Source organism: Ceratotherium simum, chromosome 33 (genome assembly GCF_057802395.1).
Source record: "Ceratotherium simum simum isolate JZ-2026a chromosome 33, ASM5780239v1, whole genome shotgun sequence".
NCBI lineage: Eukaryota > Metazoa > Chordata > Mammalia > Perissodactyla > Rhinocerotidae > Ceratotherium > Ceratotherium simum.
The window spans coordinates 857414-872845 of record NC_141932.1 but is presented as its reverse complement, the minus strand read 5'-3'; the positions used below and the strand labels follow the sequence as shown (position 1 = coordinate 872845).

General features: G+C 45.9%; 1 protein-coding gene across 1 annotated transcript in view; it reads left to right on the top strand.

The window, feature by feature from the left end:
• The first annotated feature begins 544 nt into the window (after positions 1–544).
• Positions 545–15432, top strand: part of LOC101394007 (uncharacterized) — a 58478-nt gene continuing 43590 nt past the window's right edge. Inside the window, exon 1 of the mRNA XM_087421957.1 lies at positions 545–926. The gene's annotated coding sequence lies outside the window, so the exon portion shown is untranslated. The remainder of the gene's footprint in view (positions 927–15432) is intronic.

Sequence of the window (15432 nt, the reverse complement as noted above, 5' to 3'; positions counted from 1 at the left end):
CGACGTCCCTTTGATGGTGGTCACTGTCGTTTTTCGGTCACAGGGACAGAGGCTTTGGGGCACTGGGTTGTGGCTGAGGTGATAGGACTGAGAAGGCATGAGAGGAGGCGCCTTTACAGGAGGCTGTAAAACAAGGGACATTGAACTAGATTTGGTGGAGAAAGGGCAGTCAGGGACAGATTCCCTAAAGATCTGCTTGTCTGTTGAGTTATGAAGCATAAGTAGGAGTTGGACAGCTAGGCAAAGAGGGAAGGAAGAGGCTCCTGATCTTTAGGAATGATGTGTACAAAGGTCCTGAGGTGGAAAGGGGCATGGCGTATTCAAAGATAGCCCAACCCTAAAGCCCCGTGCAGCTGCTGCTCACGTCCCTGCAGCCCAGGCACTGGTGTCCAGGACTGGGAGGCGCACGTAGGGGCCTGTTTCTGAGAGCCGGTGTGACGGGTGTGGGAGAGGGTCCCAGACAGAGGGCCGGGCGGGGGAAAGGTGTGGAGGGCGACTGAGCTGGGAGGAGTCGGGAACAGAGTGCTGTATCTGCAAAGAACAGAGAGTTGGGCATCATGCCTGGACTGTCAGGCTAAGGGTTGTACTTTTGTCCAGGATACTGTGAGTCACAAAGAGTTGTGAACAGAAGAGGGAAATGATAGATCTGAGTTAGAGTTTTAAAAGTTTTCCAAATGCTGCTCAGAGGAGAACAGATGGGAGGTGGCATGATAACAGCTAGGCACAGGGAAGTTGAGTCCTTGACGAGGCCACATAGCTTGAGCACTGAGGACTGAGGCCGGGTGATAATAGTCATTCCACCATCTCCTGGCACCAGGACTGGGCAGTGGCTACAGGATGGAGCCGGCCATGGTTGGCAGCCTCTCAAGGACTGCATCATCCCACAGATTCACATGAGTACAGAAGCTCTTATGCACCCTACGCAGGTGAGTAGAGGGTGTTCCCGAACCTTCTTAAGTTGTGACCTCACCCATGTGATTTCTGGGATTGTGGTGTCCTGGAACGTTTCCCCAGCCATTTGCCAGCCTTTAGGCATGGGGACCCAGAACAGACCCCAAGCCCAGGGTGGTCAGTCCAGACCACAGTTTACATGGAAGGGTTCCTGTTGTGGGCCATAAATAGAATGAGGTGTGGAAGGCTGCACAAGCCTCGGTACCAGTATGTGTAAAGGTTGGAGGCGACGCTAAGCTGGGAGTACTGAGGGAAGCGCAGGTCTCTTCATTCCCAAGGGAACTGAGAGCAAGGGGGCAGGAGTCAGGTCTGGAATGGCTCCCTGAGAGGTGGGGTGTCTATTTTAGAGGTGATGAAGCAATGGGAGATTCAGAGCAGAGGAGGGAGGTGATCAGACCCAGCTCTCCTCCGGCTCCCTGTGGCAGCAGCTGGAGAGCAAGAGGAGTGTGCATGTGAGGGAGGAGTTAGGAGACCAGGGAGGAGGCTGCTGCAGGAGTCCGGGTGAGTGTTGATGGGGTGGACCATGTGGTGGCCACTGAGGTGCTAGAAATGGTTGAGGTCTGCGTCTGTTTTTTTTTTTTTTAGCAAGTCAGCTCGGGTTTTCTGATTTTGAGGATGAGAGAGAAAAAGGTAGTCAGGGATGACTGCAAGGTTTTTGGGTTTAGAAGCTGAAGGATAGAAGGGCCATCAGCTGAGATGGGGAAGTTGGTAATGGGAGTAATTTTCACTGGGGATATCACGAGTTTTGGTTTTGGCCATGTTAAGAGTATGAGGTGTTTCAGGGAACAATTAGTGGAAGCTGAAGTGGGCAGCTGGACAGACAGGTCTGGTACTCCAGGGAGGGGTTCAGGATGGAGACCTCTCCAAAAGGTGGGGGACAGTGTGTGAACTAGGGTGGAGCCTTGGGTCACATTTGTAGAGAGGAAACCTGGTCATGATGGTGCTGCTAATAGCAGCCCAGGGAGGGGAGTGTAGGGGCTGAGAAGTGGATCTCTTGCTTGGGCTTCTGGGTGGGCGGTGTCACAACACAGGTTAGGAGAAGTGGCCATGGGAACAGTGTGGGGAAGTGGGTGATGTGGCAGGTGGCCAGGGCTTCTGAGGGATGAGTGCATGTGATTGGATGTGGAGGCACGGGAGTAGTTGAGGCCAGATGAGAGTGAGGCAGGACTACTGCTTATTCACTGCTCTGTGCGATCTCCAGGACTTTGTCGGGACCTTAGTGTGTCTGGGGTGTTTCATTCAGGCTGGCGGATTAGCTCAGGGGTGCATTTGGTCATGGGGGAGAGTCACTGGGCCTGAGGTGGAGGGCTGTTGAGACTGGGCTTTGAATGAGCGTTAGGAGGAGAGAGGAAGGCTGTGACTGGTGAGGGGACATCGAGTGCAGACAAGTGGAAGGCAGCCATGGCAGTTCTGGGTGGCTGAGCTTGAAGCAACAAAGCGAGGCAGGCAGGGAACCTTCATAGCAGGAATCAGAGCTGCCTTTTGTGGTCGGGAGCATCTGATGTCTGGGATAACTGGGTTTGCTCAAGATTCTCAAATGTCTTGTGCTGAGTAACTTGTGGGGAGCCCAGAGAGGAGCCTTGGTGTGAGGTGAGGAGGTGGAAGTGGCTTTGTCGGGGCAGCTGTGTGAGGGAGGTGTGGTCGAGAGAGTGATGTGCGTGTGGAGAGGGAATGAGAACTGATGGCCCCAGGGCCCTGGCATTGAGGACATCAGGGTGGTGGTTAAGCCCGCATTTGGTTGTGTGTTGTAAACACAATCTGGAGCAACCCAAGGGAATTGTCTGACGAGGGGGGTGGACCTGCTCGCCAGGCCTCGAGCTTATATATCACATATCTGCCCACCTGCCTGTCATTGCTGTGGGCTGACACAGTGATCAGTGCGACCATGAGGAGAGAGCAGGGCCCACTGGCACCAGGGCCTGGTGTCTGCTGTGTAGACGTGTAGGAGGAGAGTGAGCAGGGGATGGATGTGTGGAGGGAGGAACGTAGAGTCCTAATAAAGAGCTGATCATGCAATGATCTGTCCCCATCATGGCCGGGCTGTGGCCTTTCAGAACGTGGCCAGCAACTTCTCCAGGGTAAATGGGGCTCCTGACGAGGCTCGGAGGCTGCTGTGCTGTGCTGTGTTGTGGGGAAACTTGGCACTTACAGCATCCCTGTGTAAGGGCCTCATATCCCTGCCAGTGTCCTATGCTGCTCTCTGTCTGTCCTCTTTTCCCCTAGAGGCGGCTCTGTCCTTTCCAGAGCTGGGCCGTGGGCTCTGCTAACTTCCCCACTTTCTTAGCATGTGTGCTGTGGATGCCAGCGCTGAGCTGTGCACTGCCCCGAGCAATGCGTTCCCCGAGCAGCCCTGGCACCTGCTGCTTCACCATGCGTATGGAAGGGTCTGACAGTCAGAATAATGGGTCTCACCTTGCTTGCCCTCTCCCTGCCTGGATGACTATGTCTAGGTCCGTGGCATCTGTGTGCCCCAGATTCTACTTCCTGCCTCTAGCTGACATTTCCTCACGCCTGCCCGTGCCGGGAATTGCAAGCATCGTCATGGTCACTGCTGTAGTTACGTGGACCATGGGCTGTTCTTCCAAGACCTTCCTTTGAGGTTTTGGTAATATTAATTTTCCTGAGTTCTGTTGTGTGATGAGTTGCTCTGGGCTGGTGCTGGCTGCACTCGTGTCCTGTCTTTTGTTAGTTGCCTCATGCAGCTCCCGTAAAGTTGTACTGCTGGGGCTGCTGGGAGAGCCCTGGTTGTCTCACAGGGTGGAGGTGGCAAGATGGTCTCAGGAGGCCTGGCCCTGGTGATCGGCAGCTAGGGGAGGACGTGACATCAGGGCTGTGTTCAGATCATACCAGGAACCTACCATGTGTCCACCAGTGTTTTGGTGTGAATGTCACTGGCCACAAATCATTTCTGCTTTTCTTCTCAGACTTGACCATTCGCTGACCTGTCATTTCATCTGTGACTTCTGACTCCCAGTTAAGTCTGTGGCCTCCTTGGGTCACCTGTTCCTTTCCACTGCTCCCTCTGCAATGTTCTCCAGCACTGACCCACACAGAACATGTCGTGAGGTGTGCACATACCCTTAAATAATCCTTGAATGGCAACTACTTGGATCCAGTTGAATTTCCTGGGCCTGGACACAGCCACCTTTCTGCACAGCACCCACATGTCAGCAGCAGACAAGGTCCTGCTGAAGGCTGTTGGCAGAAGAATGAGCTGGAGACTCTGCCTCTCCTCCTTGTGCTGTACCCCATCCTTGTGTCCTTTGTCTGGTGAGGTGTCCCCTGTTCTGTGATCTTCAGAGGCCCAGTACTGCCAAGCAGCCACTTCTTAACCTGCCCCCAGCTCCCTTGTCCTCAGAACAATCCCATGGATTCATTGGCTATTGTATCTGACACACCTTTGTGATGGGCCTCCCCCTCCCACCAATATCAGCGTGCGTTTCCTCAGCTTTTCTGTTTTTGGGTTTTTGGCCTGGAACGGAGCATGAGGAGACAGCTTCTGAGCAGTGCTTCTGTAGAAGGAGAGTTGAAAGGCAGGACTTCCAAGGCGCTTCCATTGACCCATAATATTCAGCTGGGTGAGATTCCTGTGCTGGTCTTGAAAGATATTCTGCAAGTTCCTGAGCACCAAGCAACATACCATGGGTGCAATCTGCGTTTGGGGGGACATGTACTAGCTCTCCCCAGCACCAGAAGCATTGCAGGGCACAGCACCCCTTGAAGAGGGATGTGGACAGGGCCAAGCTTGTGAAGAGCTACAGAATCCACATGTCAGGGAAGTGTTTGACCTCTGGGGAAGTTGGGGAGGACGTCCTGGCCACCTCGGGCCTTCTCCAGCACCAGGCCACTCCCATAGGTGGGAACCACATAGCAGGCTTGAGCTGAGGAGGCCTTTCACAGTGGGACGTGGGGTGAATGTGGGAAAGCTGCCAGCCACAAACACAGTCTCCACATCAGAGTGTCTGCCGTGGAGAAGCCTTCTCTTGCAAATACAGTTGTGTTTAGAATCAGCGAATTCACACTGGAGAAAGGCCATCTGAGTGCACTGAATGTGGAAGTTCTTTACCTGCAACTCCAGTCTCATAAAACGCCAGCGAGTTCACACTGGAGAAAGGCTGTGTGAGTGTGGGGAACGTGGGAAATCCTTTAGCTGCAATTGTGACCACATTCAGTATCAAAGAGTTCATCCTGGAGGAAGGCCCCAGTTGTGCAGTTAATGTGCTGTTTCCTTGTTCAGAGTAAGGACACTGGGGGAGAACCTTTGTGAGGGAGGCTTCTACCTCAGTTGAACCTCATACATCCGAACATCCACAGTAGAGAGAGTCCCCCAAACTTCCAGGTATGTGGGAAGTTAAGGAGCTGTGCTGTACTTTCTGACCTCCTCAGGACCCTTCCCAGATTTATATCACTGCCAATTTCTGTGACAAAACCCATTTCACCTCTGCCATCTGGCGTGTCCGTGCAGTGTCCAACGTGCCCAGGGAATTAGCCCTGTGTGCTCTTCCATTCGCTTGAGGGAATCATGAGTAGTCTGAGCTTTCAGGGCATCCCCATTCCCTCCTCTGAGTAGTTAAGGCATGGACCTGACCCAGTTTTGACCCCGGGGACTCTATCTGCATTGTGCTGGTGACTTGCCCTGAAGGACTACCTTTTTCAGGGACAGTGTCGGTCTCACATGATGCCTGTGATGAATGTATGCTTTGGTTAGTATCAGTCCCGTGTGTAACTCCTAAGGGTATAAGGAGTGTCCCGGCAAGGCCTTGGAATGGCAAGGACTTTGATTTATATTTGGAGTGTCTGTGAGGCAGGAGATTCTCAGAGTTCTTTACTCTGAAGGAGAAAAGTTTTAGGTAATGGCCGAGTAGTTGATGATGGATGTGAAGATGGGCCACGTGTTGGCTAGGGCATCCAGTGCTAAGATGACTGCCTGAAATTTGGCCAAGTGTGTTTTTTTCTGGTCCTGTCCTTTCTCAGGGACATCCTTGCTAGGGGACGGAGAGCAGCAATGTTCCACTGAGCTCCATCACCTATGATGGCTGGCAGTGCCTTTCACACATCTACACACTCCCATTACTGTTCACTCATTCTATCCAAAGGGGCTCCCCAGGCCCCCCAGGGATCTGGGGGAGAGGTGACCTCCTTCAGCACCACAGCATCTGGCAGGGGACTGATTACACAAGAAGCCACCCCTCCTGCGGGTGGGATACATGCCAGGGCCCAGGTTTACCTCCATCCTGTCTTAAGGAGGCTTTGGTAGCTGTGCCGAGCCTGTGATGTGCTCTTTCCGTGACCCAAAGCATAACGGGCAGCTGGGTGTGGAGGGTCACAGGCTCAGGGTCTGGGGGAGCCTCTCTTCCCTTCCAGGAGAGCCCAGTATATATATATGTGTGTGTGTGTGTGTGTGTGTGTGTGTGTGTGTATATATATATATATATATATATATATATATATATATAAACCTATTTAGGTGCCTTTTATTTTCTTCCCCTGTATCTAGGTGGGTTTTTTTCCTCCTTTTTTTTTTCTTTTTTCCTGGTTTAGACTTTTAGCCCTGAAGCTGTGGTCTGTAGCTTCTGTCTCTGGGTGATAAGAGGACAAGGGGGAGGGAGGGGCCCAGGGCCTCTAGGCAGTAGCCTCTCCCGGGGACTTGTCATCAGTCCTTTCCCCCCTTATTTTTCTTAAACAAATCTTTTAGAAAGCTTGTGACTCTAGGCAGGGAAAATTTCTCCTTTTTTTTTTTTGGTCTCTCATCTCTTGTCCATTCCCAATTGTTTTTTTCCTCTTTTTTTTCAGCCTTTGAATGTTTACCTGCCAAACCCCTGGTGTCCTGAGGGGCCTCTGATATGAGCAGTGGCCTCCCTTTCTGTGGTGTCTCCCTCACCCTCGGAGGGGCTGGTGTCTGTATCCAGGAGAGCCGTGTGGGTGGTATCTTGATTTTGTGACCATGTGGTCTTGAGGTGGAGACTCCTAGCATGTTGATAAGCAGTAGCACTTTGGAGTGCCCAAGCACATTGGCCTAGAGATTTGTTATCTCACAGAAGTTGGGAACGTCCTCAGGTGTCTTAGGAGGAGTGCTAACAAAATGCTCCTTCTCCTCTTCCTTTTTCATTAAGCATTGAGGTATGGACCTTCCAGGATGTGTGATCCCTTATACCCTACTGGGAACGAACTGTGACACAGCAGGGTAAGCAACAACAAAGAGATTTGCCTTTGAAGTGACATTTAGACTTTTTGGGTACCATGGCTTCTGTGAGGAGGGCACCCCACTGGGTCCCTCTAGCTCTCTGGTAAACCCCTAGTCCAGTTATGCCAGGGACATCCTCTATAAGGACAGAGCAATTTGTGATTTTGCTTACCAGAGTTGGGAGAAAACTGGATGGCCCACAGTGACCTCAGTGTTGTTGGGTCAACTGACTCCCAACACAGTCTCACTCAGGGAGAGGTCTCCTCACTGCTCAGCCCCTACCTTGTACGATAACCAATTATCTTAGTCACTCCCTCTGGGTGTGTCAACATAAGGAATCAAATGGTACCCAGTGGATCCAATTGTATATCCCAGAAGATACAGCACTTAAGGCTAAATGGAGATAGCCAGAAAGGCACATGCCTTCAGGATCCTCTCACAATTTATTAGAACACCATGGCAGCACACACAGACACAGCAGAAAGAAATGGCAGCGAGAGCACAAGTGAGCCAGCAGCCAGCTGTGCCTTCCCAGGCATCATAGGTTGTTTAATGAATCCAGTTAGGAAGCCAAGAGCAATCAAGAGGCATGCTCCTCTGTTGAACACTGTCGGTCACCCTGCTTTCTAGGTCCATTGTCTCAGTTATACCCAAGGTTTTTTTTTTTTTAATTGATGTCTTAATAGTTTATAACATTGTGAAATTTTTGTTATACATTATTGTTTGCCAATCACCATATACATGTCTCCCTTCACCCCTTGTGCACACTCCCCAACCCCCTTGCCACTGGTAACCACCACACGGTTTTCTCTGTCGGTGTGTTGGTTTATATTCCACATATGAGTGAAATCATGCGGTGTTTGTCTTGCTCTCTCTGGCTTATTTCACTTAGCATAGTACCCTCCAGCTTCATCCATGTTGTTGCAAATGGGACGATTTTGTCTTTTTTTATGGCTGGGTAGTATTCCGTTGTATATATATACCACATCTTCTTTATCCAAACATCAGTCGAGGGACACTTGGCTTGCTTCCACTTCTTGGCTATAGTGAGTAATGCTGCAGTGAACACAGGAGTGCATAAACACCTATTGTTTGATTTCAGGTCTATTGGATAGATTCCCAGTAGTGGGATGGCTGGATCATAAGGTATTTCTATTTTTAACTTTTTGAGGAATCTCCATACTGTTTTCCATAGAGGCTGCACCAGTTTGCATTCCCACCAGCAGTGAATGAGGGTTCTCATTTCTCCACATCCTCTCCAACATTTGTTATTTTTTGTCTTGGTGTTTATAGCCATTCTAATGGGTGTGAGATGATATCTTAGTGTTGTTTTGATTTGCATTTCCCTGATGATTAGTGATGTCGAACATCTTTTCATATGCCTATTGGCCATCTGTATATCTTCTTTGGAGAAGTGTCTGCTCATTTCCTCTGTCCATTTTTTAATCGGGTTGTTTGTTTTTTTTGTTGTTCAGTTGTGTGAGTTCTTTATGTATTATGGAGATTAACCCCTGGTCTGATATATGTTTTGCAAATATTTTCTCCCAGCTGGTAGGTTGTCTATTCATTTTGATCCTGGTTTCATTTGTCTTATAGAAGCTCTTTAATCTGATGAAGTCCCATTTGCTTATTTATTCTTTAGTTTTCCTAGTCCCAGTAGGCATGGCATTTGAAAAGATTCCTTTATGACCAATGTAAAATAGTGTATTGCCTATATTTTATTCTAGGAGTTTTATAGTTTCAGGTCTTTGATCCATTTTGAGTTAATTTTTGTGAATGGCGATAGCAGATGGTCTACTTTCATTCTTTTGCATGTGGCTGTCCAGTTTTCCCAGCACCATTTATTGAAGAGACTTTCCTTTCTCCTTTGTATATTCTTAGCTCCTTTGTCAAAGATTAGCTGTCCATAGATGTGTGGTTTTATTTCTGGGCTTTCAATTCTGTTCCATTGATCTGTGTGTCTGTTTTTGTATCAGTACCATGCTGTTTTGATTACTATTGTGTTGTAGTATGTTTTGAAGTCAGAGACTGTGATGCCTCCAGCTTTGTTCTTTTTTCCCAGGATTGCCTTTAGCTATTCGGGGTCTTTTGTTGCCCCATATGAATTTTAGTATTCTTTGTTTTATTTCCATGAAGAATGTCCTTGGGATTCTGCTTGGGATTACATTAGATCTGTAGATTGCTTTAGGTAATGTAGACATTTTAACTATGTTTATTCTTCCAATCTTTGTGCATGGGATGTCTTTACATTTCTTTATGTCATCATCGGTTTCTTTCAATAATGTCTTATACTTTTCATTGTATCGGTCTTGAACTTCCTGGTAAGATTTATTCCTAGATATTTTGTTCTTTTTGTTGCAATTGTAAATGGTATTATCTTTTTGAACTCTCTTTCTGTTAGTTCGTTATCAGCATACAGAAATGCAACTGATTTTTGTAGGTTGATTTTGGACTCTGCAACTTTGCTATAGCTGTTGATTATTTCTAATAGTTTTCCAATGGATTCTTTAGGGTTTTCTATATATAAAATTATGTCGTCTGCAAATAGTGAGAGTTTCACTTCTTCATTGCCTATTTGGATTCCTTTTATTCCTTTTTCTTGCCTAATTGCTCTGGCCAAAACCTCCCGTACTATGTTTTTGGGGGGTTTTTTTGTTTTTTTGTGTGTGAGGAAGATCAGCCCTGAGCTAACATCCATGTTAATCCTCCTCTTTTTGCTGAGGAAGACCGGCTCTGAGCTAACATCTATTGCCAATCCTCCTCCTTTTTTTCCCCAATGCCCCAGTAGATAGTTGTATGTCATAGTTGCACATCCTTCTAGTTGCTGTATGTGGGTCGCGGCCTCAGCATGGCCGGAGAGGCGGTGTGTCGGTGCACGCCCGGGATCCAAACCCAGGCCACCAGTAGCGGAGCGCACGCAACTAACCGCTAAGCCATGGGGCCGGCCCTCCAGTACTATGTTGAATAAGAGTGGCGAGAGTGGGCACCCTTGTCTTGTCCCTGTTCTCAAAGGAATGGCTTTCAGACTGTCCCCATTAAGTATGATGTTGGCTGTGGGTTTGTCATAAATAAATGACCTTTATTATGTTGAGGTACTTTTCTTCTATACCCATTTTGTTGAGAGTTTTTATCATAAATGGATGTTGGATCTTGTCAAATGCCTTCTCTGCATCTATTGAGCTGATCTTGTGGTTTTTATTCCTCGTTTTATTAATGTGGTGTATCATGTTGATTGATTTGCAGAAGTTGAACCATCCCTGCATCCCTGGTATAAATCCTACTTGGTCATGGTGTGTGATCTTTTTAACATATTGCTGTATTCAGTTTGCCAATATTTTATTGAGGAGTTTTGCATCTATGTTCATCAGCAATATTGGCCTGTAATTTTCCTTCTTTGTATTGTCCTTGTCTGGCTTTGGTATCAGGGTGATGTTGGCCTCACAGAATGTGTTAGGAAGTGTTCCATCTTACTCTATTTTTTGGAGTAGTTTGAGAAGGATGGGTATTATATCTTCTTTGAATGTTGGGTAAAATTCACCAGAGAAGCCATCTGGTCTTGGTCTTTTAATTTTTGGGAGGATTTTGATTACTGTCTCAATCTCTTTACTTGCGATTGATCTATTCAGATTCTCTATTTCTTCTTGGTTCAGTTTTGGGAGGTTGTATGATTTTACGAATTTATCCCTTTCTTCTAGATTGTCCAATTTGTTGGCATATAGTTTTTCATAGTATTCTCTTATAATCCTTTGTATTTCTGTGGTGTCTGTTGTAATTTCTCCTCTTTGATTTCTAATTTTATTTGTTTGAGCCTTTTCTCTTTTTTTCTTAGTGAGTCTGGTTAAGGATTTGTCAATTTTGTTTATCTTCTCAAAGAACCAACTCTTTGTTTCATTCATCCTTTCTACTGTTTTTTTGGTCTTAATTTCATTTATTTCTGCTCTAATTTTTATTATTTCTCTCCTTCTGCTGACCTTGGGCTTTGTTTGTTCTTCTTTTTCTAGTTCTGTTAGGTGAAATTTAAGGTTGCTTATTTGGCTTTTTCTTGTTTGTTAAGGTGGGCCTGTATTGCTCTGAGTAAACCTCTCAGGACCGCTTTTGCTGCATCCCATATGAGTTGGTATGGTGTATTTTCATTTTCATTTGTCTCCAGATATTTTTTGATTTCTCTTTTAGTTTCATCAATGATCCATTGGTTGTTCAGTAGCATGTTGTTTAATCTCCACATCTTTGTCACTTTCCCAGTTATTTTCTTGTAGTTGATTTCTAGTTTCATAGTATTATGGTCTGAAAAGATGCGTGTTATTATTTCAATCTTCTTAAATTTATTGAGGCTTGCCTTATTTCCCAACATATGGTCTATCCTTGAGAATGTTCCTTGTGTGCTTGAGAAGAATGTGTAGTCAGTTGTTTTTGCATGGAGTGCTCTATATATGTCTATTAAATCCATGTCGTCTAGTTTTTCATTTAAGTCCATTATTTCCTTATTGACTTTCTGCCTGGATGATCTATCCATTGATGTAAGTGGGGGTATTAAGAGCCCCTACTATTAGTGAGTTGTTGTTAATATCTCCTTTTAGGTTTGTTAATAGTTGCTTTATGTACTTTGGTGATCCTATGTTGGGTGCCTATATATTTATAATTGATATGTCTTCTTTGTGGAGTGTCCCTTTTATCATTATATATTGCCCCTCTTTGTCTCTCATTACCTGTTTTATCTTGAAGTCTACTTGTCTGATATGAGTATGGCAACACCTGCTTTCTTTTGTTTCCCATTAGCGTGGAGTATTGTCTTCCATCCCTTCACTCTGAGCCTGTGTTTGTCTTTAGAGCTGAGATGTGTTTCCTGGAGGCAGCCTGTTGTTGGGTCTTGCTTTTTAATCCATCCTGTCACTCTGTGTCTTTTGATGAGAGTTCAATCCATTTACATTTAGAGTGATTATTGATATATGAGGGCTTTATGTTGCTGTTTTATCGCTTATTTTCTGGTTCTTTTGCATTTCCTTTGTTTCTCGTCCCATGTGTTTCGGACTACCCATTCAGTTTGGTAGTTCTGTCTTATGACTCTTTTAGTTTTCTCTTTATTTATCATATGTGATTCTGTTCTGATTATTTGTTTAGTGGTTACCTTGTGGTTTATATAAAAAATCTCATGGATGAGATAGTCCATTATCTGATGGCCTCTTATTTCCTTAGACTAAGTCGATTCAATTTCTTTCCTCTTCCCCTTCTAAGTTATTATTGTCACAACTTATTCCATCTTGTGTTGTGAGTTTGTGTTTAAAGTGATGAGGTTGTATTTACTTTTGGTGTTTTCCTTCCTTTGATCTTTGATTTTGGTATTTAAGTGGTTGCTAACCTATTCTGATAAAGCGCTACTATTTTTCTGATTTGTCTACTTATTTGTCTCCTTGCTCCAAGTTTTGTATTCCCTTTCCTTTCTTTTTTCAAGCATGAGGGGCTTCTTGAACATTGCTTGTAGTGGGGGTCTTGTGGCCATGAACTCACTTAGCTTTTATTTGTCTGGAAAAGTTATTATTTCTCCATCATATTTGAAGGATATTTTCACTGGATAGAGTATTCTTGGCTGAAAGTTTTTGTCTTTCAGGATTTTGTGAGGAAGATTAGCCCTGAGCTAACATCCTATGCCAGTCCTCCTCTTTTTTTTTTTCTGAGGAAGGTTGGCCCTGAGCTAACATCTGTGCCTATCTTCCTCTACTTTGTATGGGATGCTGCCACAGCATGGCTTGACAAGCGGTGCGTTGGTGCATGCCCGGGATCTGAACCTGCAAACCCCAGGCTGCCGAAGTGGAGCACACACAGTTAACCACTTGCGCCACTGGGCTGGCCCCTGTCTTTCAGGATTTCGAATATTTCATTCCAGTCTCTCCTAGCCTGTAAAGTTTCTGTTGAGAAATCTGCTGAGAGCCTGATGGGAATTCCTGTGTATGTTATTTTTTGTTTTTTTCTAGCTGCCCTTAATATTGTTTCTTTGTCATTGACTTTTGCCAGCTTTACTACTATATGCCATGACCTTTTCCTGTTGATATATTTAGGCGACCTCTTGGCTTCACTTACTGGTATTTCCTGTTCCTTCCCCAGATTTGGGAATTTCTCAGCTATTATTTTCTTGAATAGGCTCTCCATTCCTTTTTCCCTCTCTTCTCCCTCAAGAATACCTATAATTCTTATGTTACATTTCCCAATTGAGTCAGATATTTCTCGGAGACTTTCTTCATTTCTTTTTAGGCTTAGTTCTCTCTCCTCCTCCATCTGCAGCATATCTGTATTCCTATCCTCAATAATGCTAATTCTTTCCTCCATATTATCAGCTCTGTTCTTTAAAGATTCCAGATTTTCCTTTATCTCCTCCACTGTGTTCTTCATCTCCATGAATACTGATTGGATTTTCTTTGTGATTTCAATCTCTTTTGTGAAGAAACTCCTTCTCTTGTTGAATTGTTTATCTGTGTTTTCTTGTAATTCGTTCAGCTTTTTTATGATAGCTATTTTGAATTCTCTGTCATTTAGGTTATGAATTTCTGTGCCTTCACGGTTGATTTCTAGGTGCCTATCATTTTCCTTCTGGTCTGGCGATTTAATGTATTTTTGCATCTTGCTTGCTATATTTGTTTTGTTTTTTCTCATCCGGGAAATATCTGGTTGCAGTTTCCACTTGCCACCACTGGGTGGGGGTCAAGGGCTGTGTAATCTGAGCCCACTGTGATCAGCAACTGCTCTGATTGGCTGAGCTGCAGTGCCGGGCGTGTGGCTGGGGGCGGGGTGCCTCTCTCTTTTGCCTGCCTCTTCCTGGTGGGCTTCTGGTTCTTCCACACTATCTGCTGTCCTGGGGTGCTCAGATGTTGGTGGCACCCCTGCAACAGTACCAACTCCTCCGTGTGGGAGTTTCCCATAGGCTGAGAGAACTTGGAGAGCAACAGTATTCCCACAGAGGGCTGCCCCTCTGCCCTCTCTGGGAACCCTGCAGACCCGAGTTGCAGATCCGATGGGGAGGAGGAGGATTTCTCCTTATACCTCTCCCTACTAACTCTGGGGGCTGCAGCACGTCCACTCACAGATGTGCAGCTCTGTGGGTCTCTCCGATGTCCTTTTGTGCTGTGTGAGTGTCCTTTGTTGGTATATGAATGTTCTTTTTGTTGTATCTTATGGGGAGGGAGAGTTTATGGGAAAGCTCACTCCACCGTGATGCTGACGTCACTTGCTCCAAGGGGTTTTAATTTATAGAGGTGACTGAATGGCAACGTGGAGAGGTTAATGCCTCTGTAAGAAGTTTATATTACTTAGTTCCCAAGTACAGAGGCATGCCATGCCACACATGGCTATATGGGGAAGCAACAGTGTCAGTCAGAAGGCACAAAGGAGTGAGGAGACAATATGGGCACAAGCCTTTCTTGGGGTTTCCTTGAGAAAAGCAAGGCAGGGCAGAGTAAACCATTTAGGATTGGCTAGTCTAAAAACTTCTGGCAGGCTTGGGGCATAGGGATTCTCCCTAACAGTCTGGTACCTGGCCCTGGGTTGATTTAGGGCAGGGAAAATACTGGCTTGGTGTGTGAGTTAGATAAAGGAAGTGGTTGGGAGTATGGCTTTGGATTGGTTGGTTTGCATATGAAAGGGTTGCTCTTGCAGAAGTTGTTTACTATACTGAGGAATTAGCTAGCCCTAGGAGGGGCAGTCTCTTGCAGGTCTGTAGGGCTCCCAAGACGGCAGCATTATAAAATAAAGAAAATAAAAATAACATGATTAATACAGATGTAGAGGTACATCTCACACATGATAAATCCAGCCAACATTCCTATCCCTAAGCCTTTCAATTCTATCTTGTACATCATCTTGTACTAACTGTGACATCTCAGCCTCATTCACTGAGAGGCCACCATTGAATCCAAGGCCAGTCAACTGAACAAGTAGGCTGTTAGAGTCACCTGCAGCTGCACAAGCTAGCACAGTAAATCCAGAATCCTCTAGTAACTGCACCACATTGATGAATTTATTCCAGTCTGTCATATATTCCACCCTCTTTGGTTAAACAGCCTGAGAACCCATACCCACATTTGCTCTCCAGTTTCTGATAATATAACCTACCAAAGTATCACAATCCTTCTGGTGTGTCCATTGTTTCTTCCTCTTTCCATGGATAATGCTGAGAGTTGGTACTACTTACAGGTTGTTGTGATGAGTCCTGTGGAGAATTGGCATTCCTTTACAGCCATCTGCCCCAGGTAATATTAGCAGAGGTAGGCTAGTCTCCTCAGACACCTTGTAAGAGAGACTCAGAGTAG